Raw genomic sequence first — 19,946 nt, 5'->3', positions numbered from 1 at the left:
TTCAGCTGCAGAGAACAATCACATCAGGGAAGTCAACGTTCAGGCTCAACAGCAGCCTCTAAAGCCAGCTCTCTGGTAAAAATAGGGGAAACGTATGGTTCCAGCACCTATATAACATATATTTGTCACAGGGACTGTGGCTTACGGCCACACCGCCCTGAACACGCCCGATCTCGTCCGATCTCGGAAGCCAAGCAGGGTCGGGCCTTGTTAGTACTTGGATGGGAGACCGCTTGGGAATACCAGGTGCTGTAAGCTTTTTTCTCTTCTCTCTGCGGCCTGCATGTAACATCTGACCATCACCGTGTGCCACACAGACACCAGGAAGTTAACCAGCTTGGGCTGCTGCTGATTGGTTGGCAGACACCTCTGTTTCTGTTTGGCTCTCAGTCTCCATGTTGCTGATCCTGGATCTGCTGAGATGTCCCAGGCCATTGTTGGCTTTGATCCTCATACATTTAACTTTGTCCTGAGAAAGGACAAGTTCCAAAAAGTCAAACAGGGACTAGTTTTGCATTTTACGTAGCCAAACTGCATGCGCCTGGAGAAGCCAAAAGGCTTACAGCACCTGGTATTCCCAGGCGGTCTCCCATCCAAGTACTAACCAGGCCCGACTCTGCTTGGCTTCTGAGATCTGACGAGATCAGGCGTGTTCAGGGTGGTGTGGCCGTAAGCCAGCAATGGAATCACAAACCAGCTCTTTATAGATTCTGAAACAGAATCTGTTATTGTATTCCGACTTGTAAAATAGAACTATACTGTTTAGAGAAGACGCAGTTTATGAGCATGTCGTGGGATTGAGCTTCCCTGGTTTCTCTATATGACAACGGACACAAAACTACACACAGGGAACAGAGGAGCTTGACAGACAGTTATCTGAGAGTCCCATTTTCAGCTGCAGAGAACAATCACATCAGGGAAGTCAACGTGCAGGCTCAACAGCAGCCTCTAAAGCCAGCTCTCTGGTAAAAATAGGGGAAACGTATGGTTCCAGCACCTATATAACATATATTTGTCACAGGGACTGTGGCTTACGGCCACACCGCCCTGAACACGCCCGATCTCGTCCGATCTCGGAAGCCAAGCAGGGTCGGGCCTGGTTAGTACTTGGATGGGAGACCGTTTGGGAATACCAGGTGCTGTATTCTTTTTTCTCTTCTCTCTGCGGCCTGCATGTAACATCTGACCATCACCGTGTGCCACACAGACACCAGGAAGTTAACCAGCTTGGGCTGCTGCTGATTGGTTGGCTGACACCTCTGTTTCTGTTTGGCTCTCAGTCTCCATGTTGCTGATCCTGGATCTGCTGAGATGTCCCAGCAGGCCATTGTTGGCTTTGATCCTCATACATTTAACTTTGTCCTGAGAAAGGACAAGTTCCAAAAAGTCAAACAGGGACTAGTTTTGCATTTGACGTAGCCAAACTGCATGCGCCTGGAGAAGCCAAAAGGCTTACAGCACCTGGTATTCCCAGGCGGTCTCCCATCCAAGTACTAACCAGGCCCGACTCTGCTTGGCTTCTGAGATCTGACGAGATCAGGCGTGTTCAGGGTGGTGTGGCCGTAAGCCAGCAATGGAATCACAAACCAGCTCTTTATAGATTCTGAAACAGAATCTGTTATTGTATTCCGACTTGTAAAATAGAACTATACTGTTTAGAGAAGACGCAGTTTATGAGCATGTCGTGGGATTGAGCTTCCCTGGTTTCTCTATATGACAACGGACACAAAACTACACACAGGGAACAGAGGAGCTTGACAGACAGTTATCTGAGAGTCCCATTTTCAGCTGCAGAGAACAATCACATCAGGGAAGTCAACGTGCAGGCTCAACAGCAGCCTCTAAAGCCAGCTCTCTGGTAAAAATAGGGGAAACGTATGGTTCCAGCACCTATATAACATATATTTGTCACAGGGGCTGTGGCTTACGGCCACACCGCCCTGAACACGCCCGATCTCGTCCGATCTCGGAAGCCAAGCAGGGTCGGGCCTGGTTAGTACTTGGATGGGAGACCGTTTGGGAATACCAGGTGCTGTATTCTTTTTTCTCTTCTCTCTGCGGCCTGCATGTAACATCTGACCATCACCGTGTGCCACACAGACACCAGGAAGTTAACCAGCTTGGGCTGCTGCTGATTGGTTGGCTGACACCTCTGTTTCTGTTTGGCTCTCAGTCTCCATGTTGCTGATCCTGGATCTGCTGAGATGTCCCAGCAGGCCATTGTTGGCTTTGATCCTCATACATTTAACTTTGTCCTGAGAAAGGACAAGTTCCAAAAAGTCAAACAGGGACTAGTTTTGCATTTGACGTAGCCAAACTGCATGCGCCTGGAGAAGCCAAAAGGCTTACAGCACCTGGTATTCCCAGGCGGTCTCCCATCCAAGTACTAACCAGGCCCGACTCTGCTTGGCTTCTGAGATCTGACGAGATCAGGCTTGTTCAGGGTGGTGTGGCCGTAAGCCAGCAATGGAATCACAAACCAGCTCTTTATAGATTCTGAAACAGAATCTGTTATTGTATTCCGACTTGTAAAATAGAACTATACTGTTTAGAGAAGACGCAGTTTATGAGCATGTCGTGGGATTGAGCTTCCCTGGTTTCTCTATATGACAACGGACACAAAACTACACACAGGGAACAGAGGAGCTTGACAGACAGTTTTCTGAGAGTCCCATTTTCAGCTGCAGAGAACAATCACATCAGGGAAGTCAACGTTCAGGCTCAACAGCAGCCTCTAAAGCCAGCTCTCTGGTAAAAATAGGGGAAACGTATGGTTCCAGCACCTATATAACATATATTTGTCACAGGGACTGTGGCTTACGGCCACACCGCCCTGAACACGCCCGATCTCGTCCGATCTCGGAAGCCAAGCAGGGTCGGGCCTGGTTAGTACTTGGATGGGAGACCGCTTGGGAATACCAGGTGCTGTAAGCTTTTTTCTCTTCTCTCTGCGGCCTGCATGTAACATCTGACCATCACCGTGTGCCACACAGACACCAGGAAGTTAACCAGCTTGGGCTGCTGCTGATTGGTTGGCAGACACCTCTGTTTCTGTTTGGCTCTCAGTCTCCATGTTGCTGATCCTGGATCTGCTGAGATGTCCCAGGCCATTGTTGGCTTTGATCCTCATACATTTAACTTTGTCCTCAGAAAGGACAAGTTCCAAAAAGTCAAACAGGGACTAGTTTTGCATTTGACGTAGCCAAACTGCATGCGCCTGGAGAAGCCAAAAGGCTTACAGCACCTGGCATTTCCAGGCGGTCTCCCATCCAAGTACTAACCAGGCCCAACTCTGCTTGGCTTCTGAGATCTGACGAGATCAGGCGTGTTCAGGGTGGTGTGGCCGTAAGCCAGCAATGGAATCACAAACCAGCTCTTTATAGATTCTGAAACAGAATCTGTTATTGTATTCCGACTTGTAAAATAGAACTATACTGTTTAGAGAAGACGCAGTTTATGAGCATGTCGTGGGATCGAGCTTCCCTGGTTTCTCTATATGACAACGGACACAAAACTACACACAGGGAACAGAGGCTTTTGACAGACACTAAGTTATCTGAGAGTCCCATTTTCAGCTGCAGAGAACAATCACATCAGGGAAGTCAACGTGCAGGCTCAACAGCAGCCTCTCAAGCCAGCTCTCTGGTAAAAATAGGGGAAACGTATGGTTCCAGCACCTATATAACATATATTTGTCACAGGGACTGTGGCTTACGGCCACACCGCCCTGAACACGCCCGATCTCGTCCGATCTCGGAAGCCAAGCAGGGTCGGGCCTGGTTAGTACTTGGATGGGAGACCGCTTGGGAATACCAGGTGCTGTAAGCTTTTTTCTCTTCTCTCTGCGGCCTTCATGTAACATCTGACCATCACCGTGTGCCACACAGACACCAGGAAGTTAACCAGCTTGGGCTGCTGCTGATTGGTTGGCAGACACCTCTGTTTCTGTTTGGCTCTCAGTCTCCATGTTGCTGATCCTGGATCTGCTGAGATGTCCCAGGCCATTGTTGGCTTTGATCCTCATACATTTAACTTTGTCCTCAGAAAGGACAAGTTCCAAAAAGTCAAACAGGGACTAGTTTTGCATTTGACGTAGCCAAACTGCATGCGCCTGGAGAAGCCAAAAGGCTTACAGCACCTGGTATTCCCAGGCGGTCTCCCATCCAAGTACTAACCAGGCCCGACTCTGCTTGGCTTCTGAGATCTGACGAGATCAGGCGTGTTCAGGGTGGTGTGGCCGTAAGCCAGCAATGGAATCACAAACCAGCTCTTTATAGATTCTGAAACAGAATCTGTTATTGTATTCCGACTTGTAAAATAGAACTATACTGTTTAGAGAAGACGCAGTTTATGAGCATGTCGTGGGATTGAGCTTCCCTGGTTTCTCTATATGACAACGGACACAAAACTACTCACAGGGAACAGAGGCTTTTGACAGACACTAAGTTATCTGAGAGTCCCATTTTCAGCTGCAGAGAACAATCACATCAGGGAAGTCAACGTTCAGGCTCAACAGCAGCCTCTCAAGCCAGCTCTCTGGTAAAAATAGGGGAAACGTATGGTTCCAGCACCTATATAACATATATTTGTCACAGGGACTGTGGCTTACGGCCACACCGCCCTGAACACGCCCGATCTCGTCCGATCTCGGAAGCCAAGGAGGGTCGGGCCTGGTTAGTACTTGGATGGGAGACCGCTTGGGAATACCAGGTGCTGTAAGCTTTTTTCTCTTCTCTCTGCGGCCTGCATGTAACATCTGACCATCACCGTGTGCCACACAGACACCAGGAAGTTAACCAGCTTGGGCTGCTGCTGATTGGTTGGCAGACACCTCTGTTTCTGTTTGGCTCTCAGTCTCCATGTTGCTGATCCTGGATCTGCTGAGATGTCCCAGGCCATTGTTGGCTTTGATCCTCATACATTTAACTTTGTCCTGAGAAAGGACAAGTTCCAAAAAGTCAAACAGGGACTAGTTTTGCATTTGACGTAGCCAAACTGCATGCGCCTGGAGAAGCCAAAAGGCTTACAGCACCTGGTATTCCCAGGCGGTCTCCCATCAAAGTACTAACCAGGCCCGACTCTGCTTGGCTTCTGAGATCTGACGAGATCAGGCGTGTTCAGGGTGGTGTGGCCGTAAGCCAGCAATGGAATCACAAACCAGCTCTTTATAGATTCTGAAACAGAATCTGTTATTGTATTCCGACTTGTAAAATAGAACTATACTGTTTAGAGAAGACGCAGTTTATGAGCATGTCGTGGGATTGAGCTTCCCTGGTTTCTCTATATGACAACGGACACAAAACTACACACAGGGAACAGAGGAGCTTGACAGACAGTTATCTGAGAGTCCCATTTTCAGCTGCAGAGAACAATCACATCAGGGAAGTCAACGTTCAGGCTCAACAGCAGCCTCTCAAGCCAGCTCTCTGGTAAAAATAGGGGAAACGTATGGTTCCAGCACCTATATAACATATATTTGTCACAGGGACTGTGGCTTACGGCCACACCGCCCTGAACACGCCCGATCTCGTCCGATCTCGGAAGCCAAGCAGGGTCGGGCCTGGTTAGTACTTGGATGGGAGACCGCTTGGGAATACCAGGTGCTGTAAGCTTTTTTCTCTTCTCTCTGCGGCCTGCATGTAACATCTGACCATCACCGTGTGCCACACAGACACCAGGAAGTTAACCAGCTTGGGCTGCTGCTGATTGGTTGGCAGACACCTCTGCTTCTGTTTGGCTCTCAGTCTCCATGTTGCTGATCCTGGATCTGCTGAGATGTCCCAGGCCATTGTTGGCTTTGATCCTCATACATTTAACTTTGTCCTGAGAAAGGACAAGTTCCAAAAAGTCAAACAGGGACTAGTTTTGCATTTGACGTAGCCAAACTGCATGCGCCTGGAGAAGCCAAAAGGCTTACAGCACCTGGTATTCCCAGGCGGTCTCCCATCCAAGTACTAACCAGGCCCGACTCTGCTTGGCTTCTGAGATCTGACGAGATCAGGCGTGTTCAGGGTGGTGTGGCCGTAAGCCAGCAATGGAATCACAAACCAGCTCTTTATAGATTCTGAAACAGAATCTGTTATTGTATTCCGACTTGTAAAATAGAACTATACTGTTTAGAGAAGACGCAGTTTATGAGCATGTCGTGGGATTGAGCTTCCCTGGTTTCTCTATATGACAACGGACACAAAACTACACACAGGGAACAGAGGAGCTTGACAGACAGTTATCTGAGAGTCCCATTTTCAGCTGCAGAGAACAATCACATCAGGGAAGTCAACGTTCAGGCTCAACAGCAGCCTCTCAAGCCAGCTCTCTGGTAAAAATAGGGGAAACGTATGGTTCCAGCACCTATATAACATATATTTGTCACAGGGACTGTGGCTTACGGCCACACCGCCCTGAACACGCCCGATCTCGTCCGATCTCGGAAGCCAAGCAGGGTCGGGCCTGGTTAGTACTTGGATGGGAGACCGCTTGGGAATACCAGGTGCTGTAAGCTTTTTTCTCTTCTCTCTGCGGCCTGCATGTAACATCTGACCATCACCGTGTGCCACACAGACACCAGGAAGTTAACCAGCTTGGGCTGCTGCTGATTGGTTGGCAGACACCTCTGCTTCTGTTTGGCTCTCAGTCTCCATGTTGCTGATCCTGGATCTGCTGAGATGTCCCAGGCCATTGTTGGCTTTGATCCTCATACATTTAACTTTGTCCTGAGAAAGGACAAGTTCCAAAAAGTCAAACAGGGACTAGTTTTGCATTTGACGTAGCCAAACTGCATGCGCCTGGAGAAGCCAAAAGGCTTACAGCACCTGGTATTCCCAGGCGGTCTCCCATCCAAGTACTAACCAGGCCCGACTCTGCTTGGCTTCTGAGATCTGACGAGATCAGGCTTGTTCAGGGTGGTGTGGCCATAAGCCAGCAATGGAATCACAAACCAGCTCTTTATAGATTCTGAAACAGAATCTGTTATTGTATTCCGACTTGTAAAATAGAACTATACTGTTTAGAGAAGACGCAGTTTATGAGCATGTCGTGGGATTGAGCTTCCCTGGTTTCTCTATATGACAACGGACACAAAACTACACACAGGGAACAGAGGAGCTTGACAGACAGTTATCTGAGAGTCCCATTTTCAGCTGCAGAGAACAATCACATCAGGGAAGTCAACGTTCAGGCTCAACAGCAGCCTCTCAAGCCAGCTCTCTGGTAAAAATAGGGGAAACGTATGGTTCCAGCACCTATATAACATATATTTGTCACAGGGACTGTGGCTTACGGCCACACCGCCCTGAACACGCCCGATCTCGTCCGATCTCGGAAGCCAAGCAGGGTCGGGCCTGGTTAGTACTTGGATGGGAGACCGCTTGGGAATACCAGGTGCTGTAAGCTTTTTTCTCTTCTCTCTGCGGCCTGCATGTAACATCTGACCATCACCGTGTGCCACACAGACACCAGGAAGTTAACCAGCTTGGGCTGCTGCTGATTGGTTGGCAGACACCTCTGCTTCTGTTTGGCTCTCAGTCTCCATGTTGCTGATCCTGGATCTGCTGAGATGTCCCAGGCCATTGTTGGCTTTGATCCTCATACATTTAACTTTGTCCTGAGAAAGGACAAGTTCCAAAAAGTCAAACAGGGACTAGTTTTGCATTTGACGTAGCCAAACTGCATGCGCCTGGAGAAGCCAAAAGGCTTACAGCACCTGGTATTCCCAGGCGGTCTACCATCCAAGTACTAACCAGGCCCGACTCTGCTTGGCTTCTGAGATCTGACGAGATCAGGCTTGTTCAGGGTGGTGTGGCCGTAAGCCAGCAATGGAATCACAAACCAGCTCTTTATAGATTCTGAAACAGAATCTGTTATTGTATTCCGACTTGTAAAATAGAACTATACTGTTTAGAGAAGACGCAGTTTATGAGCATGTCGTGGGATTGAGCTTCCCTGGTTTCTCTATATGACAACGGACACAAAACTACACACAGGGAACAGAGGAGCTTGACAGACAGTTATCTGAGAGTCCCATTTTCAGCTGCAGAGAACAATCACATCAGGGAAGTCAACGTTCAGGCTCAACAGCAGCCTCTCAAGCCAGCTCTCTGGTAAAAATAGGGGAAACGTATGGTTCCAGCACCTATATAACATATATTTGTCACAGGGACTGTGGCTTACGGCCACACCGCCCTGAACACGCCCGATCTCGTCCGATCTCGGAAGCCAAGCAGGGTCGGGCCTGGTTAGTACTTGGATGGGAGACCGCTTGGGAATACCAGGTGCTGTAAGCTTTTTTCTCTTCTCTCTGCGGCCTGCATGTAACATCTGACCATCACCGTGTGCCACACAGACACCAGGAAGTTAACCAGCTTGGGCTGCTGCTGATTGGTTGGCAGACACCTCTGCTTCTGTTTGGCTCTCAGTCTCCATGTTGCTGATCCTGGATCTGCTGAGATGTCCCAGGCCATTGTTGGCTTTGATCCTCATACATTTAACTTTGTCCTGAGAAAGGACAAGTTCCAAAAAGTCAAACAGGGACTAGTTTTGCATTTGACGTAGCCAAACTGCATGCGCCTGGAGAAGCCAAAAGGCTTACAGCACCTGGTATTCCCAGGCGGTCTCCCATCCAAGTACTAACCAGGCCCGACTATGCTTGGCTTCTGAGATCTGACGAGATCAGGCTTGTTCAGGGTGGTGTGGCCGTAAGCCAGCAATGGAATCACAAACCAGCTCTTTATAGATTCTGAAACAGAATCTGTTATTGTATTCCGACTTGTAAAATAGAACTATACTGTTTAGAGAAGACGCAGTTTATGAGCATGTCGTGGGATTGAGCTTCCCTGGTTTCTCTATATGACAACGGACACAAAACTACACACAGGGAACAGAGGAGCTTGACAGACACTAAGTTATCTGAGAGTCCCATTTTCAGCTGCAGAGAACAATCACATCAGGGAAGTAAACGTGCAGGCTCAACAGCAGCCTCTCAAGCCAGCTCTCTGGTAAAAATAGGGGAAACGTATGGTTCCAGCACCTATATAACATATATTTGTCACAGGGACTGTGGCTTACGGCCACACCGCCCTGAACACGCCCGATCTCGTCCGATCTCGGAAGCCAAGCAGGGTCGGGCCTGGTTAGTACTTGGATGGGAGACCGCTTGGGAATACCAGGTGCTGTAAGCTTTTTTCTCTTCTCTCTGCGGCCTGCATGTAACATCTGACCATCACTGTGTGCCACACAGACACCAGGAAGTTAACCAGCTTGGGCTGCTGCTGATTGGTTGGCAGACACCTCTGCTTCTGTTTGGCTCTCAGTCTCCATGTTGCTGATCCTGGATCTGCTGAGATGTCCCAGGCCATTGTTGGCTTTGATCCTCATACATTTAACTTTGTCCTGAGAAAGGACAAGTTCCAAAAAGTCAAACAGGGACTAGTTTTGCATTTGACGTAGCCAAACTGCATGCGCCTGGAGAAGCCAAAAGGCTTACAGCACCTGGTATTCCCAGGCTGTCTCCCATCCAAGTACTAACCAGGCCCGACTCTGCTTGGCTTCTGAGATCTGACGAGATCAGGCTTGTTCTGGGTGGTGTGGCCGTAAGCCAGCAATGGAATCACAAACCAGCTCTTTATAGATTCTGAAACAGAATCTGTTATTGTATTCCGACTTGTAAAATAGAACTATACTGTTTAGAGAAGACGCAGTTTATGAGCATGTCGTGGGATTGAGCTTCCCTGGTTTCTCTATATGACAACGGACACAAAACTACACACAGGGAACAGAGGAGCTTGACAGACAGTTATCTGAGAGTCCCATTTTCAGCTGCAGAGAACAATCACATCAGGGAAGTCAACGTTCAGGCTCAACAGCAGCCTCTCAAGCCAGCTCTCTGGTAAAAATAGGGGAAACGTATGGTTCCAGCACCTATATAACATATATTTGTCACAGGGACTGTGGCTTACGGCCACACCGCCCTGAACACGCCCGATCTCGTCCGATCTCGGAAGCCAAGCAGGGTCGGGCCTGGTTAGTACTTGGATGGGAGACCGCTTGGGAATACCAGGTGCTGTAAGCTTTTTTCTCTTCTCTCTGCGGCCTGCATGTAACATCTGACCATCACCGTGTGCCACACAGACACCAGGAAGTTAACCAGCTTGGGCTGCTGCTGATTGGTTGGCAGACACCTCTGCTTCTGTTTGGCTCTCAGTCTCCATGTTGCTGATCCTGGATCTGCTGAGATGTCCCAGCAGGCCATTGTTGGCTTTGATCCTCATACATTTAACTTTGTCCTGAGAAAGGACAAGTTCCAAAAAGTCAAACAGGGACTAGTTTTGCATTTGACGTAGCCAAACTGCATGCGCCTGGAGAAGCCAAAAGGCTTACAGCACCTGGTATTCCCAGGCGGTCTCCCATCCAAGTACTAACCAGGCCCGACTCTGCTTGGCTTCTGAGATCTGACGAGATCAGGCTTGTTCAGGGTGGTGTGGCCGTAAGCCAGCAATGGAATCACAAACCAGCTCTTTATAGATTCTGAAACAGAATCTGTTATTGTATTCCGACTTGTAAAATAGAACTATACTGTTTAGAGAAGACGCAGTTTATGAGCATGTCGTGGGATTGAGCTTCCCTGGTTTCTCTATATGACAACGGACACAAAACTACACACAGGGAACAGAGGAGCTTGACAGACAGTTATCTGAGAGTCCCATTTTCAGCTGCAGAGAACAATCACATCAGGGAAGTCAACGTTCAGGCTCAACAGCAGCCTCTCAAGCCAGCTCTCTGGTAAAAATAGGGGAAACGTATGGTTCCAGCACCTATATAACATATATTTGTCACAGGGACTGTGGCTTACGGCCACACCGCCCTGAACACGCCCGATCTCGTCCGATCTCGGAAGCCAAGCAGGGTCGGGCCTGGTTAGTACTTGGATGGGAGACTGCTTGGGAATACCAGGTGCTGTAAGCTTTTTTCTCTTCTCTCTGCGGCCTGCATGTAACATCTGACCATCACCGTGTGCCACACAGACACCAGGAAGTTAACCAGCTTGGGCTGCTGCTGATTGGTTGGCAGACACCTCTGCTTCTGTTTGGCTCTCAGTCTCCATGTTGCTGATCCTGGATCTGCTGAGATGTCCCAGGCCATTGTTGGCTTTGATCCTCATACATTTAACTTTGTCCTGAGAAAGGACAAGTTCCAAAAAGTCAAACAGGGACTAGTTTTGCATTTGACGTAGCCAAACTGCATGCGCCTGGAGAAGCCAAAAGGCTTACAGCACCTGGTATTCCCAGGCGGTCTCCCATCCAAGTACTAACCAGGCCCGACTCTGCTTGGCTTCTGAGATCTGACGAGATCAGGCTTGTTCTGGGTGGTGTGGCCGTAAGCCAGCAATGGAATCACAAACCAGCTCTTTATAGATTCTGAAACAGAATCTGTTATTGTATTCCGACTTGTAAAATAGAACTATACTGTTTAGAGAAGACGCAGTTTATGAGCATGTCGTGGGATTGAGCTTCCCTGGTTTCTCTATATGACAACGGACACAAAACTACACACAGGGAACAGAGGAGCTTGACAGACAGTTATCTGAGAGTCCCATTTTCAGCTGCAGAGAACAATCACATCAGGGAAGTCAACGTTCAGGCTCAACAGCAGCCTCTCAAGCCAGCTCTCTGGTAAAAATAGGGGAAACGTATGGTTCCAGCACCTATATAACATATATTTGTCACAGGGACTGTGGCTTACGGCCACACCGCCCTGAACACGCCCGATCTCGTCCGATCTCGGAAGCCAAGCAGGGTCGGGCCTGGTTAGTACTTGGATGGGAGACTGCTTGGGAATACCAGGTGCTGTAAGCTTTTTTCTCTTCTCTCTGCGGCCTGCATGTAACATCTGACCATCACCGTGTGCCACACAGACACCAGGAAGTTAACCAGCTTGGGCTGCTGCTGATTGGTTGGCAGACACCTCTGCTTCTGTTTGGCTCTCAGTCTCCATGTTGCTGATCCTGGATCTGCTGAGATGTCCCAGGCCATTGTTGGCTTTGATCCTCATACATTTAACTTAGTCCTGAGAAAGGACAAGTTCCAAAAAGTCAAACAGGGACTAGTTTTGCATTTGACGTAGCCGAACTGCATGCGCCTGGAGAAGCCAAAAGGCTTACAGCACCTGGTATTCCCAGGCGGTCTCCCATCCAAGTACTAACCAGGCCCGACTCTGCTTGGCTTCTGAGATCTGACGAGATCAGGCTTGTTCTGGGTGGTGTGGCCGTAAGCCAGCAATGGAATCACAAACCAGCTCTTTATAGATTCTGAAACAGAATCTGTTATTGTATTCCGACTTGTAAAATAGAACTATACTGTTTAGAGAAGACGCAGTTTATGAGCATGTCGTGGGATTGAGCTTCCCTGGTTTCTCTATATGACAACGGACACAAAACTACACACAGGGAACAGAGGAGCTTAACAGACAGTTATCTGAGAGTCCCATTTTCAGCTGCAGAGAACAATCACATCAGGGAAGTCAACGTTCAGGCTCAACAGCAGCCTCTCAAGCCAGCTCTCTGGTAAAAATAGGGGAAACGTATGGTTCCAGCACCTATATAACATATATTTGTCACAGGGACTGTGGCTTACGGCCACACCGCCCTGAACACGCCCGATCTCGTCCGATCTCGGAAGCCAAGCAGGGTCGGGCCTGGTTAGTACTTGGATGGGAGACCGCTTGGGAATACCAGGTGCTGTAAGCTTTTTTCTCTTCTCTCTGCGGCCTGCATGTAACATCTGACCATCACCGTGTGCCACACAGACACCAGGAAGTTAACCAGCTTGGGCTGCTGCTGATTGGTTGGCAGACACCTCTGCTTCTGTTTGGCTCTCAGTCTCCATGTTGCTGATCCTGGATCTGCTGAGATGTCCCAGGCCATTGTTGGCTTTGATCCTCATACATTTAACTTTGTCCTGAGAAAGGACAAGTTCCAAAAAGTCAAACAGGGACTAGTTTTGCATTTGACGTAGCCAAACTGCATGCGCCTGGAGAAGCCAAAAGGCTTACAGCACCTGGTATTCCCAGGCGGTCTCCCATCCAAGTACTAACCAGGCCCGACTCTGCTTGGCTTCTGAGATCTGACGAGATCAGGCTCGTTCAGGGTGGTGTGGCCGTAAGCCAGCAATGGAATCACAAACCAGCTCTTTATAGATTCTGAAACAGAATCTGTTATTGTATTCCGACTTGTAAAATAGAACTATACTGTTTAGAGAAGACGCAGTTTATGAGCATGTCGTGGGATTGAGCTTCCCTGGTTTCTCTATATGACAACGGACACAAAACTACACACAGGGAACAGAGGAGCTTGACAGACAGTTATCTGAGAGTCCCATTTTCAGCTGCAGAGAACAATCACATCAGGGAAGTCAACGTTCAGGCTCAACAGCAGCCTCTCAAGCCAGCTCTCTGGTAAAAATAGGGGAAACGTATGGTTCCAGCACCTATATAACATATATTTGTCACAGGGACTGTGGCTTACGGCCACACCGCCCTGAACACGCCCGATCTCGTCCGATCTCGGAAGCCAAGCAGGGTCGGGCCTGGTTAGTACTTGGATGGGAGACCGCTTGGGAATACCAGGTGCTGTAAGCTTTTTTCTCTTCTCTCTGCGGCCTGCATGTAACATCTGACCATCACCGTGTGCCACACAGACACCAGGAAGTTAACCAGCTTGGGCTGCTGCTGATTGGTTGGCAGACACCTCTGCTTCTGTTTGGCTCTCAGTCTCCATGTTGCTGATCCTGGATCTGCTGAGATGTCCCAGGCCATTGTTGGCTTTGATCCTCATACATTTAACTTTGTCCTGAGAAAGGACAAGTTCCAAAAAGTCAAACAGGGACTAGTTTTGCATTTGACGTAGCCAAACTGCATGCGCCTGGAGAAGCCAAAAGGCTTACAGCACCTGGTATTCCCAGGCGGTCTACCATCCAAGTACTAACCAGGCCCGACTCTGCTTGGCTTCTGAGATCTGACGAGATCAGGCTTGTTCAGGGTGGTGTGGCCGTAAGCCAGCAATGGAATCACAAACCAGCTCTTTATAGATTCTGAAACAGAATCTGTTATTGTATTCCGACTTGTAAAATAGAACTATACTGTTTAGAGAAGACGCAGTTTATGAGCATGTCGTGGGATTGAGCTTCCCTGGTTTCTCTATATGACAACGGACACAAAACTACACACAGGGAACAGAGGAGCTTGACAGACAGTTATCTGAGAGTCCCATTTTCAGCTGCAGAGAACAATCACATCAGGGAAGTCAACGTTCAGGCTCAACAGCAGCCTCTCAAGCCAGCTCTCTGGTAAAAATAGGGGAAACGTATGGTTCCAGCACCTATATAACATATATTTGTCACAGGGACTGTGGCTTACGGCCACACCGCCCTGAACACGCCCGATCTCGTCCGATCTCGGAAGCCAAGCAGGGTCGGGCCTGGTTAGTACTTGGATGGGAGACCGCTTGGGAATACCAGGTGCTGTAAGCTTTTTTCTCTTCTCTCTGCGGCCTGCATGTAACATCTGACCATCACCGTGTGCCACACAGACACCAGGAAGTTAACCAGCTTGGGCTGCTGCTGATTGGTTGGCAGACACCTCTGCTTCTGTTTGGCTCTCAGTCTCCATGTTGCTGATCCTGGATCTGCTGAGATGTCCCAGGCCATTGTTGGCTTTGATCCTCATACATTTAACTTTGTCCTGAGAAAGGACAAGTTCCAAAAAGTCAAACAGGGACTAGTTTTGCATTTGACGTAGCCAAACTGCATGCGCCTGGAGAAGCCAAAAGGCTTACAGCACCTGGTATTCCCAGGCGGTCTCCCATCCAAGTACTAACCAGGCCCGACTATGCTTGGCTTCTGAGATCTGACGAGATCAGGCTTGTTCAGGGTGGTGTGGCCGTAAGCCAGCAATGGAATCACAAACCAGCTCTTTATAGATTCTGAAACAGAATCTGTTATTGTATTCCGACTTGTAAAATAGAACTATACTGTTTAGAGAAGACGCAGTTTATGAGCATGTCGTGGGATTGAGCTTCCCTGGTTTCTCTATATGACAACGGACACAAAACTACACACAGGGAACAGAGGAGCTTGACAGACACTAAGTTATCTGAGAGTCCCATTTTCAGCTGCAGAGAACAATCACATCAGGGAAGTAAACGTGCAGGCTCAACAGCAGCCTCTCAAGCCAGCTCTCTGGTAAAAATAGGGGAAACGTATGGTTCCAGCACCTATATAACATATATTTGTCACAGGGACTGTGGCTTACGGCCACACCGCCCTGAACACGCCCGATCTCGTCCGATCTCGGAAGCCAAGCAGGGTCGGGCCTGGTTAGTACTTGGATGGGAGACTGCTTGGGAATACCAGGTGCTGTAAGCTTTTTTCTCTTCTCTCTGCGGCCTGCATGTAACATCTGACCATCACTGTGTGCCACACAGACACCAGGAAGTTAACCAGCTTGGGCTGCTGCTGATTGGTTGGCAGACACCTCTGCTTCTGTTTGGCTCTCAGTCTCCATGTTGCTGATCCTGGATCTGCTGAGATGTCCCAGGCCATTGTTGGCTTTGATCCTCATACATTTAACTTTGTCCTGAGAAAGGACAAGTTCCAAAAAGTCAAACAGGGACTAGTTTTGCATTTGACGTAGCCAAACTGCATGCGCCTGGAGAAGCCAAAAGGCTTACAGCACCTGGTATTCCCAGGCTGTCTCCCATCCAAGTACTAACCAGGCCCGACTCTGCTTGGCTTCTGAGATCTGACGAGATCAGGCGTGTTCTGGGTGGTGTGGCCGTAAGCCAGCAATGGAATCACAAACCAGCTCTTTATAGATTCTGAAACAGAATCTGTTATTGTATTCCGACTTGTAAAATAGAACTATACTGTTTAGAGAAGACGCAGTTTATGAGCATGTCGTGGGATTGAGCTTCCCTGGTTTCTCTATATGACAACGGACACAAAACTACACACAGGGAACAGAGGAGCTTGACAGACAGTTATCTGAGAGTCCCATTTTCAGCTGCAGAGAACAATCACATCAGGGAAGTCAACGTTCAGGCTCAACAGCAGCCTCTCAAGCCAGCTCTCTGGTAAAAATAGGGGAAACGTATGGTTCCAGCACCTATATAACATATATTTGTCACAGGGACTGTGGCTTACGGCCACACCGCCCTGAACACGCCCGATCTCGTCCGATCTCGGAAGCCAAGCAGGGTCGGGCCTGGTTAGTACTTGGATGGGAGACCGCTTGGGAATACCAGGTGCTGTAAGCTTTTTTCTCTTCTCTCTGCGGCCTGCATGTAACATCTGACCATCACCGTGTGCCACACAGACACCAGGAAGTTAACCAGCTTGGGCTGCTGCTGATTGGTTGGCAGACACCTCTGCTTCTGTTTGGCTCTCAGTCTCCATGTTGCTGATCCTGGATCTGCTGAGATGTCCCAGCAGGCCATTGTTGGCTTTGATCCTCATACATTTAACTTTGTCCTGAGAAAGGACAAGTTCCAAAAAGTCAAACAGGGACTAGTTTTGCATTTGACGTAGCCAAACTGCATGCGCCTGGAGAAGCCAAAAGGCTTACAGCACCTGGTATTCCCAGGCGGTCTCCCATCCAAGTACTAACCAGGCCCGACTCTGCTTGGCTTCTGAGATCTGACGAGATCAGGCTTGTTCAGGGTGGTGTGGCCGTAAGCCAGCAATGGAATCACAAACCAGCTCTTTATAGATTCTGAAACAGAATCTGTTATTGTATTCCGACTTGTAAAATAGAACTATACTGTTTAGAGAAGACGCAGTTTATGAGCATGTCGTGGGATTGAGCTTCCCTGGTTTCTCTATATGACAACGGACACAAAACTACACACAGGGAACAGAGGAGCTTGACAGACAGTTATCTGAGAGTCCCATTTTCAGCTGCAGAGAACAATCACATCAGGGAAGTCAACGTTCAGGCTCAACAGCAGCCTCTCAAGCCAGCTCTCTGGTAAAAATAGGGGAAACGTATGGTTCCAGCACCTATATAACATATATTTGTCACAGGGACTGTGGCTTACGGCCACACCGCCCTGAACACGCCCGATCTCGTCCGATCTCGGAAGCCAAGCAGGGTCGGGCCTGGTTAGTACTTGGATGGGAGACTGCTTGGGAATACCAGGTGCTGTAAGCTTTTTTCTCTTCTCTCTGCGGCCTGCATGTAACATCTGACCATCACCGTGTGCCACACAGACACCAGGAAGTTAACCAGCTTGGGCTGCTGCTGATTGGTTGGCAGACACCTCTGCTTCTGTTTGGCTCTCAGTCTCCATGTTGCTGATCCTGGATCTGCTGAGATGTCCCAGGCCATTGTTGGCTTTGATCCTCATACATTTAACTTTGTCCTGAGAAAGGACAAGTTCCAAAAAGTCAAACAGGGACTAGTTTTGCATTTGACGTAGCCAAACTGCATGCGCCTGGAGAAGCCAAAAGGCTTACAGCACCTGGTATTCCCAGGCGGTCTCCCATCCAAGTACTAACCAGGCCCGACTCTGCTTGGCTTCTGAGATCTGACGAGATCAGGCTTGTTCTGGGTGGTGTGGCCGTAAGCCAGCAATGGAATCACAAACCAGCTCTTTATAGATTCTGAAACAGAATCTGTTATTGTATTCCGACTTGTAAAATAGAACTATACTGTTTAGAGAAGACGCAGTTTATGAGCATGTCGTGGGATTGAGCTTCCCTGGTTTCTCTATATGACAACGGACACAAAACTACACACAGGGAACAGAGGAGCTTGACAGACAGTTATCTGAGAGTCCCATTTTCAGCTGCAGAGAACAATCACATCAGGGAAGTCAACGTTCAGGCTCAACAGCAGCCTCTCAAGCCAGCTCTCTGGTAAAAATAGGGGAAACGTATGGTTCCAGCACCTATATAACATATATTTGTCACAGGGACTGTGGCTTACGGCCACACCGCCCTGAACACGCCCGATCTCGTCCGATCTCGGAAGCCAAGCAGGGTCGGGCCTGGTTAGTACTTGGATGGGAGACTGCTTGGGAATACCAGGTGCTGTAAGCTTTTTTCTCTTCTCTCTGCGGCCTGCATGTAACATCTGACCATCACCGTGTGCCACACAGACACCAGGAAGTTAACCAGCTTGGGCTGCTGCTGATTGGTTGGCAGACACCTCTGCTTCTGTTTGGCTCTCAGTCTCCATGTTGCTGATCCTGGATCTGCTGAGATGTCCCAGGCCATTGTTGGCTTTGATCCTCATACATTTAACTTAGTCCTGAGAAAGGACAAGTTCCAAAAAGTCAAACAGGGACTAGTTTTGCATTTGACGTAGCCGAACTGCATGCGCCTGGAGAAGCCAAAAGGCTTACAGCACCTGGTATTCCCAGGCGGTCTCCCATCCAAGTACTAACCAGGCCCGACTCTGCTTGGCTTCTGAGATCTGACGAGATCAGGCTTGTTCTGGGTGGTGTGGCCGTAAGCCAGCAATGGAATCACAAACCAGCTCTTTATAGATTCTGAAACAGAATCTGTTATTGTATTCCGACTTGTAAAATAGAACTATACTGTTTAGAGAAGACGCAGTTTATGAGCATGTCGTGGGATTGAGCTTCCCTGGTTTCTCTATATGACAACGGACACAAAACTACACACAGGGAACAGAGGAGCTTAACAGACAGTTATCTGAGAGTCCCATTTTCAGCTGCAGAGAACAATCACATCAGGGAAGTCAACGTTCAGGCTCAACAGCAGCCTCTCAAGCCAGCTCTCTGGTAAAAATAGGGGAAACGTATGGTTCCAGCACCTATATAACATATATTTGTCACAGGGACTGTGGCTTACGGCCACACCGCCCTGAACACGCCCGATCTCGTCCGATCTCGGAAGCCAAGCAGGGTCGGGCCTGGTTAGTACTTGGATGGGAGACCGCTTGGGAATACCAGGTGCTGTAAGCTTTTTTCTCTTCTCTCTGCGGCCTGCATGTAACATCTGACCATCACCGTGTGCCACACAGACACCAGGAAGTTAACCAGCTTGGGCTGCTGCTGATTGGTTGGCAGACACCTCTGCTTCTGTTTGGCTCTCAGTCTCCATGTTGCTGATCCTGGATCTGCTGAGATGTCCCAGGCCATTGTTGGCTTTGATCCTCATACATTTAACTTTGTCCTGAGAAAGGACAAGTTCCAAAAAGTCAAACAGGGACTAGTTTTGCATTTGACGTAGCCAAACTGCATGCGCCTGGAGAAGCCAAAAGGCTTACAGCACCTGGTATTCCCAGGCGGTCTCCCATCCAAGTACTAACCAGGCCCGACTCTGCTTGGCTTCTGAGATCTGACGAGATCAGGCTCGTTCAGGGTGGTGTGGCCGTAAGCCAGCAATGGAATCACAAACCAGCTCTTTATAGATTCTGAAACAGAATCTGTTATTGTATTCCGACTTGTAAAATAGAACTATACTGTTTAGAGAAGACGCAGTTTATGAGCATGTCGTGGGATTGAGCTTCCCTGGTTTCTCTATATGACAACGGACACAAAACTACACACAGGGAACAGAGGAGCTTGACAGACAGTTATCTGAGAGTCCCATTTTCAGCTGCAGAGAACAATCACATCAGGGAAGTCAACGTTCAGGCTCAACAGCAGCCTCTCAAGCCAGCTCTCTGGTAAAAATAGGGGAAACGTATGGTTCCAGCACCTATATAACATATATTTGTCACAGGGACTGTGGCTTACGGCCACACCGCCCTGAACACGCCCGATCTCGTCCGATCTCGGAAGCCAAGCAGGGTCGGGCCTGGTTAGTACTTGGATGGGAGACTGCTTGGGAATACCAGGTGCTGTAAGCTTTTTTCTCTTCTCTCTGCGGCCTGCATGTAACATCTGACCATCACCGTGTGCCACACAGACACCAGGAAGTTAACCAGCT

General features: G+C 48.8%; 44 non-coding genes and 1 pseudogene across 44 annotated transcripts; 23 read left to right on the top strand and 22 right to left on the bottom strand.

Annotated features, from left to right (window-relative positions):
• The first annotated feature begins 139 nt into the window (after positions 1-139).
• On the top strand, positions 140-258 carry LOC142393145 (5S ribosomal RNA). The gene has a single exon (XR_012771764.1). It is a non-coding gene; the product is annotated as a 5S ribosomal RNA (ribosomal RNA).
• A 298-nt stretch (positions 259-556) lies between these two features.
• LOC142392854 (5S ribosomal RNA) lies at positions 557-675 on the bottom strand. The gene has a single exon (XR_012771485.1). It is a non-coding gene; the product is annotated as a 5S ribosomal RNA (ribosomal RNA).
• A 354-nt stretch (positions 676-1,029) lies between these two features.
• LOC142393221 (5S ribosomal RNA) lies at positions 1,030-1,148 on the top strand. The gene has a single exon (XR_012771836.1). It is a non-coding gene; the product is annotated as a 5S ribosomal RNA (ribosomal RNA).
• A 301-nt stretch (positions 1,149-1,449) lies between these two features.
• LOC142392853 (5S ribosomal RNA) lies at positions 1,450-1,568 on the bottom strand. Its single transcript, XR_012771484.1, has one exon. It is a non-coding gene; the product is annotated as a 5S ribosomal RNA (ribosomal RNA).
• Positions 1,569-1,922: 354 nt separating this feature from the next.
• On the top strand, positions 1,923-2,041 carry LOC142393220 (5S ribosomal RNA). Its single transcript, XR_012771835.1, has one exon. It is a non-coding gene; the product is annotated as a 5S ribosomal RNA (ribosomal RNA).
• A 301-nt stretch (positions 2,042-2,342) lies between these two features.
• Positions 2,343-2,461, bottom strand: LOC142393357 (5S ribosomal RNA). The gene has a single exon (XR_012771965.1). It is a non-coding gene; the product is annotated as a 5S ribosomal RNA (ribosomal RNA).
• A 354-nt stretch (positions 2,462-2,815) lies between these two features.
• LOC142394072 (5S ribosomal RNA) lies at positions 2,816-2,934 on the top strand. Its single transcript, XR_012772471.1, has one exon. It is a non-coding gene; the product is annotated as a 5S ribosomal RNA (ribosomal RNA).
• A 298-nt stretch (positions 2,935-3,232) lies between these two features.
• Positions 3,233-3,351, bottom strand: LOC142393370 (5S ribosomal RNA). Its single transcript, XR_012771977.1, has one exon. It is a non-coding gene; the product is annotated as a 5S ribosomal RNA (ribosomal RNA).
• Positions 3,352-3,709: 358 nt separating this feature from the next.
• LOC142394071 (5S ribosomal RNA) lies at positions 3,710-3,828 on the top strand. The gene has a single exon (XR_012772470.1). It is a non-coding gene; the product is annotated as a 5S ribosomal RNA (ribosomal RNA).
• A 298-nt stretch (positions 3,829-4,126) lies between these two features.
• LOC142392852 (5S ribosomal RNA) lies at positions 4,127-4,245 on the bottom strand. The gene has a single exon (XR_012771483.1). It is a non-coding gene; the product is annotated as a 5S ribosomal RNA (ribosomal RNA).
• Positions 4,246-4,603: 358 nt separating this feature from the next.
• On the top strand, positions 4,604-4,722 carry LOC142393112 (5S ribosomal RNA). The gene has a single exon (XR_012771732.1). It is a non-coding gene; the product is annotated as a 5S ribosomal RNA (ribosomal RNA).
• Positions 4,723-5,020: 298 nt separating this feature from the next.
• LOC142393015 (5S ribosomal RNA) lies at positions 5,021-5,139 on the bottom strand. The gene has a single exon (XR_012771639.1). It is a non-coding gene; the product is annotated as a 5S ribosomal RNA (ribosomal RNA).
• Positions 5,140-5,493: 354 nt separating this feature from the next.
• LOC142394069 (5S ribosomal RNA) lies at positions 5,494-5,612 on the top strand. The gene has a single exon (XR_012772469.1). It is a non-coding gene; the product is annotated as a 5S ribosomal RNA (ribosomal RNA).
• A 298-nt stretch (positions 5,613-5,910) lies between these two features.
• Positions 5,911-6,029, bottom strand: LOC142392850 (5S ribosomal RNA). Its single transcript, XR_012771481.1, has one exon. It is a non-coding gene; the product is annotated as a 5S ribosomal RNA (ribosomal RNA).
• Positions 6,030-6,383: 354 nt separating this feature from the next.
• LOC142394067 (5S ribosomal RNA) lies at positions 6,384-6,502 on the top strand. The gene has a single exon (XR_012772467.1). It is a non-coding gene; the product is annotated as a 5S ribosomal RNA (ribosomal RNA).
• Positions 6,503-6,800: 298 nt separating this feature from the next.
• On the bottom strand, positions 6,801-6,919 carry LOC142393446 (5S ribosomal RNA). Its single transcript, XR_012772051.1, has one exon. It is a non-coding gene; the product is annotated as a 5S ribosomal RNA (ribosomal RNA).
• A 354-nt stretch (positions 6,920-7,273) lies between these two features.
• LOC142394066 (5S ribosomal RNA) lies at positions 7,274-7,392 on the top strand. Its single transcript, XR_012772466.1, has one exon. It is a non-coding gene; the product is annotated as a 5S ribosomal RNA (ribosomal RNA).
• Positions 7,393-7,690: 298 nt separating this feature from the next.
• LOC142393489 (5S ribosomal RNA) lies at positions 7,691-7,809 on the bottom strand. Its single transcript, XR_012772088.1, has one exon. It is a non-coding gene; the product is annotated as a 5S ribosomal RNA (ribosomal RNA).
• A 354-nt stretch (positions 7,810-8,163) lies between these two features.
• LOC142394065 (5S ribosomal RNA) lies at positions 8,164-8,282 on the top strand. The gene has a single exon (XR_012772465.1). It is a non-coding gene; the product is annotated as a 5S ribosomal RNA (ribosomal RNA).
• Positions 8,283-8,580: 298 nt separating this feature from the next.
• On the bottom strand, positions 8,581-8,699 carry LOC142393511 (5S ribosomal RNA). Its single transcript, XR_012772110.1, has one exon. It is a non-coding gene; the product is annotated as a 5S ribosomal RNA (ribosomal RNA).
• Positions 8,700-9,057: 358 nt separating this feature from the next.
• Positions 9,058-9,176, top strand: LOC142394064 (5S ribosomal RNA). Its single transcript, XR_012772464.1, has one exon. It is a non-coding gene; the product is annotated as a 5S ribosomal RNA (ribosomal RNA).
• Positions 9,177-9,474: 298 nt separating this feature from the next.
• On the bottom strand, positions 9,475-9,593 carry LOC142393626 (5S ribosomal RNA; annotated as a pseudogene).
• Positions 9,594-9,947: 354 nt separating this feature from the next.
• Positions 9,948-10,066, top strand: LOC142394063 (5S ribosomal RNA). The gene has a single exon (XR_012772463.1). It is a non-coding gene; the product is annotated as a 5S ribosomal RNA (ribosomal RNA).
• Positions 10,067-10,367: 301 nt separating this feature from the next.
• Positions 10,368-10,486, bottom strand: LOC142393356 (5S ribosomal RNA). The gene has a single exon (XR_012771964.1). It is a non-coding gene; the product is annotated as a 5S ribosomal RNA (ribosomal RNA).
• A 354-nt stretch (positions 10,487-10,840) lies between these two features.
• LOC142392596 (5S ribosomal RNA) lies at positions 10,841-10,959 on the top strand. The gene has a single exon (XR_012771240.1). It is a non-coding gene; the product is annotated as a 5S ribosomal RNA (ribosomal RNA).
• A 298-nt stretch (positions 10,960-11,257) lies between these two features.
• On the bottom strand, positions 11,258-11,376 carry LOC142393508 (5S ribosomal RNA). The gene has a single exon (XR_012772107.1). It is a non-coding gene; the product is annotated as a 5S ribosomal RNA (ribosomal RNA).
• A 354-nt stretch (positions 11,377-11,730) lies between these two features.
• LOC142392595 (5S ribosomal RNA) lies at positions 11,731-11,849 on the top strand. Its single transcript, XR_012771239.1, has one exon. It is a non-coding gene; the product is annotated as a 5S ribosomal RNA (ribosomal RNA).
• A 298-nt stretch (positions 11,850-12,147) lies between these two features.
• Positions 12,148-12,266, bottom strand: LOC142393507 (5S ribosomal RNA). Its single transcript, XR_012772106.1, has one exon. It is a non-coding gene; the product is annotated as a 5S ribosomal RNA (ribosomal RNA).
• A 354-nt stretch (positions 12,267-12,620) lies between these two features.
• LOC142394062 (5S ribosomal RNA) lies at positions 12,621-12,739 on the top strand. The gene has a single exon (XR_012772462.1). It is a non-coding gene; the product is annotated as a 5S ribosomal RNA (ribosomal RNA).
• A 298-nt stretch (positions 12,740-13,037) lies between these two features.
• LOC142393276 (5S ribosomal RNA) lies at positions 13,038-13,156 on the bottom strand. The gene has a single exon (XR_012771888.1). It is a non-coding gene; the product is annotated as a 5S ribosomal RNA (ribosomal RNA).
• Positions 13,157-13,510: 354 nt separating this feature from the next.
• On the top strand, positions 13,511-13,629 carry LOC142394061 (5S ribosomal RNA). The gene has a single exon (XR_012772461.1). It is a non-coding gene; the product is annotated as a 5S ribosomal RNA (ribosomal RNA).
• Positions 13,630-13,927: 298 nt separating this feature from the next.
• LOC142393488 (5S ribosomal RNA) lies at positions 13,928-14,046 on the bottom strand. Its single transcript, XR_012772087.1, has one exon. It is a non-coding gene; the product is annotated as a 5S ribosomal RNA (ribosomal RNA).
• A 354-nt stretch (positions 14,047-14,400) lies between these two features.
• LOC142394060 (5S ribosomal RNA) lies at positions 14,401-14,519 on the top strand. Its single transcript, XR_012772460.1, has one exon. It is a non-coding gene; the product is annotated as a 5S ribosomal RNA (ribosomal RNA).
• Positions 14,520-14,817: 298 nt separating this feature from the next.
• LOC142393510 (5S ribosomal RNA) lies at positions 14,818-14,936 on the bottom strand. The gene has a single exon (XR_012772109.1). It is a non-coding gene; the product is annotated as a 5S ribosomal RNA (ribosomal RNA).
• A 358-nt stretch (positions 14,937-15,294) lies between these two features.
• LOC142392594 (5S ribosomal RNA) lies at positions 15,295-15,413 on the top strand. The gene has a single exon (XR_012771238.1). It is a non-coding gene; the product is annotated as a 5S ribosomal RNA (ribosomal RNA).
• Positions 15,414-15,711: 298 nt separating this feature from the next.
• LOC142393541 (5S ribosomal RNA) lies at positions 15,712-15,830 on the bottom strand. The gene has a single exon (XR_012772137.1). It is a non-coding gene; the product is annotated as a 5S ribosomal RNA (ribosomal RNA).
• Positions 15,831-16,184: 354 nt separating this feature from the next.
• Positions 16,185-16,303, top strand: LOC142394058 (5S ribosomal RNA). Its single transcript, XR_012772459.1, has one exon. It is a non-coding gene; the product is annotated as a 5S ribosomal RNA (ribosomal RNA).
• A 301-nt stretch (positions 16,304-16,604) lies between these two features.
• LOC142393355 (5S ribosomal RNA) lies at positions 16,605-16,723 on the bottom strand. The gene has a single exon (XR_012771963.1). It is a non-coding gene; the product is annotated as a 5S ribosomal RNA (ribosomal RNA).
• Positions 16,724-17,077: 354 nt separating this feature from the next.
• On the top strand, positions 17,078-17,196 carry LOC142392592 (5S ribosomal RNA). The gene has a single exon (XR_012771236.1). It is a non-coding gene; the product is annotated as a 5S ribosomal RNA (ribosomal RNA).
• Positions 17,197-17,494: 298 nt separating this feature from the next.
• On the bottom strand, positions 17,495-17,613 carry LOC142393506 (5S ribosomal RNA). The gene has a single exon (XR_012772105.1). It is a non-coding gene; the product is annotated as a 5S ribosomal RNA (ribosomal RNA).
• Positions 17,614-17,967: 354 nt separating this feature from the next.
• Positions 17,968-18,086, top strand: LOC142392591 (5S ribosomal RNA). The gene has a single exon (XR_012771235.1). It is a non-coding gene; the product is annotated as a 5S ribosomal RNA (ribosomal RNA).
• Positions 18,087-18,384: 298 nt separating this feature from the next.
• On the bottom strand, positions 18,385-18,503 carry LOC142393505 (5S ribosomal RNA). Its single transcript, XR_012772104.1, has one exon. It is a non-coding gene; the product is annotated as a 5S ribosomal RNA (ribosomal RNA).
• A 354-nt stretch (positions 18,504-18,857) lies between these two features.
• Positions 18,858-18,976, top strand: LOC142394057 (5S ribosomal RNA). Its single transcript, XR_012772458.1, has one exon. It is a non-coding gene; the product is annotated as a 5S ribosomal RNA (ribosomal RNA).
• Positions 18,977-19,274: 298 nt separating this feature from the next.
• Positions 19,275-19,393, bottom strand: LOC142393275 (5S ribosomal RNA). Its single transcript, XR_012771887.1, has one exon. It is a non-coding gene; the product is annotated as a 5S ribosomal RNA (ribosomal RNA).
• A 354-nt stretch (positions 19,394-19,747) lies between these two features.
• On the top strand, positions 19,748-19,866 carry LOC142392590 (5S ribosomal RNA). The gene has a single exon (XR_012771234.1). It is a non-coding gene; the product is annotated as a 5S ribosomal RNA (ribosomal RNA).
• Positions 19,867-19,946: the final 80 nt, after the last annotated feature.

The sequence above is a fragment of the Odontesthes bonariensis genome, chromosome 11 (genome assembly GCF_027942865.1).
Source record: "Odontesthes bonariensis isolate fOdoBon6 chromosome 11, fOdoBon6.hap1, whole genome shotgun sequence".
Taxonomy (NCBI): domain Eukaryota; kingdom Metazoa; phylum Chordata; class Actinopteri; order Atheriniformes; family Atherinopsidae; genus Odontesthes; species Odontesthes bonariensis.
Note: the sequence above shows the minus strand (reverse complement) of the source record. Positions and strands in the feature narration are given on the sequence as shown.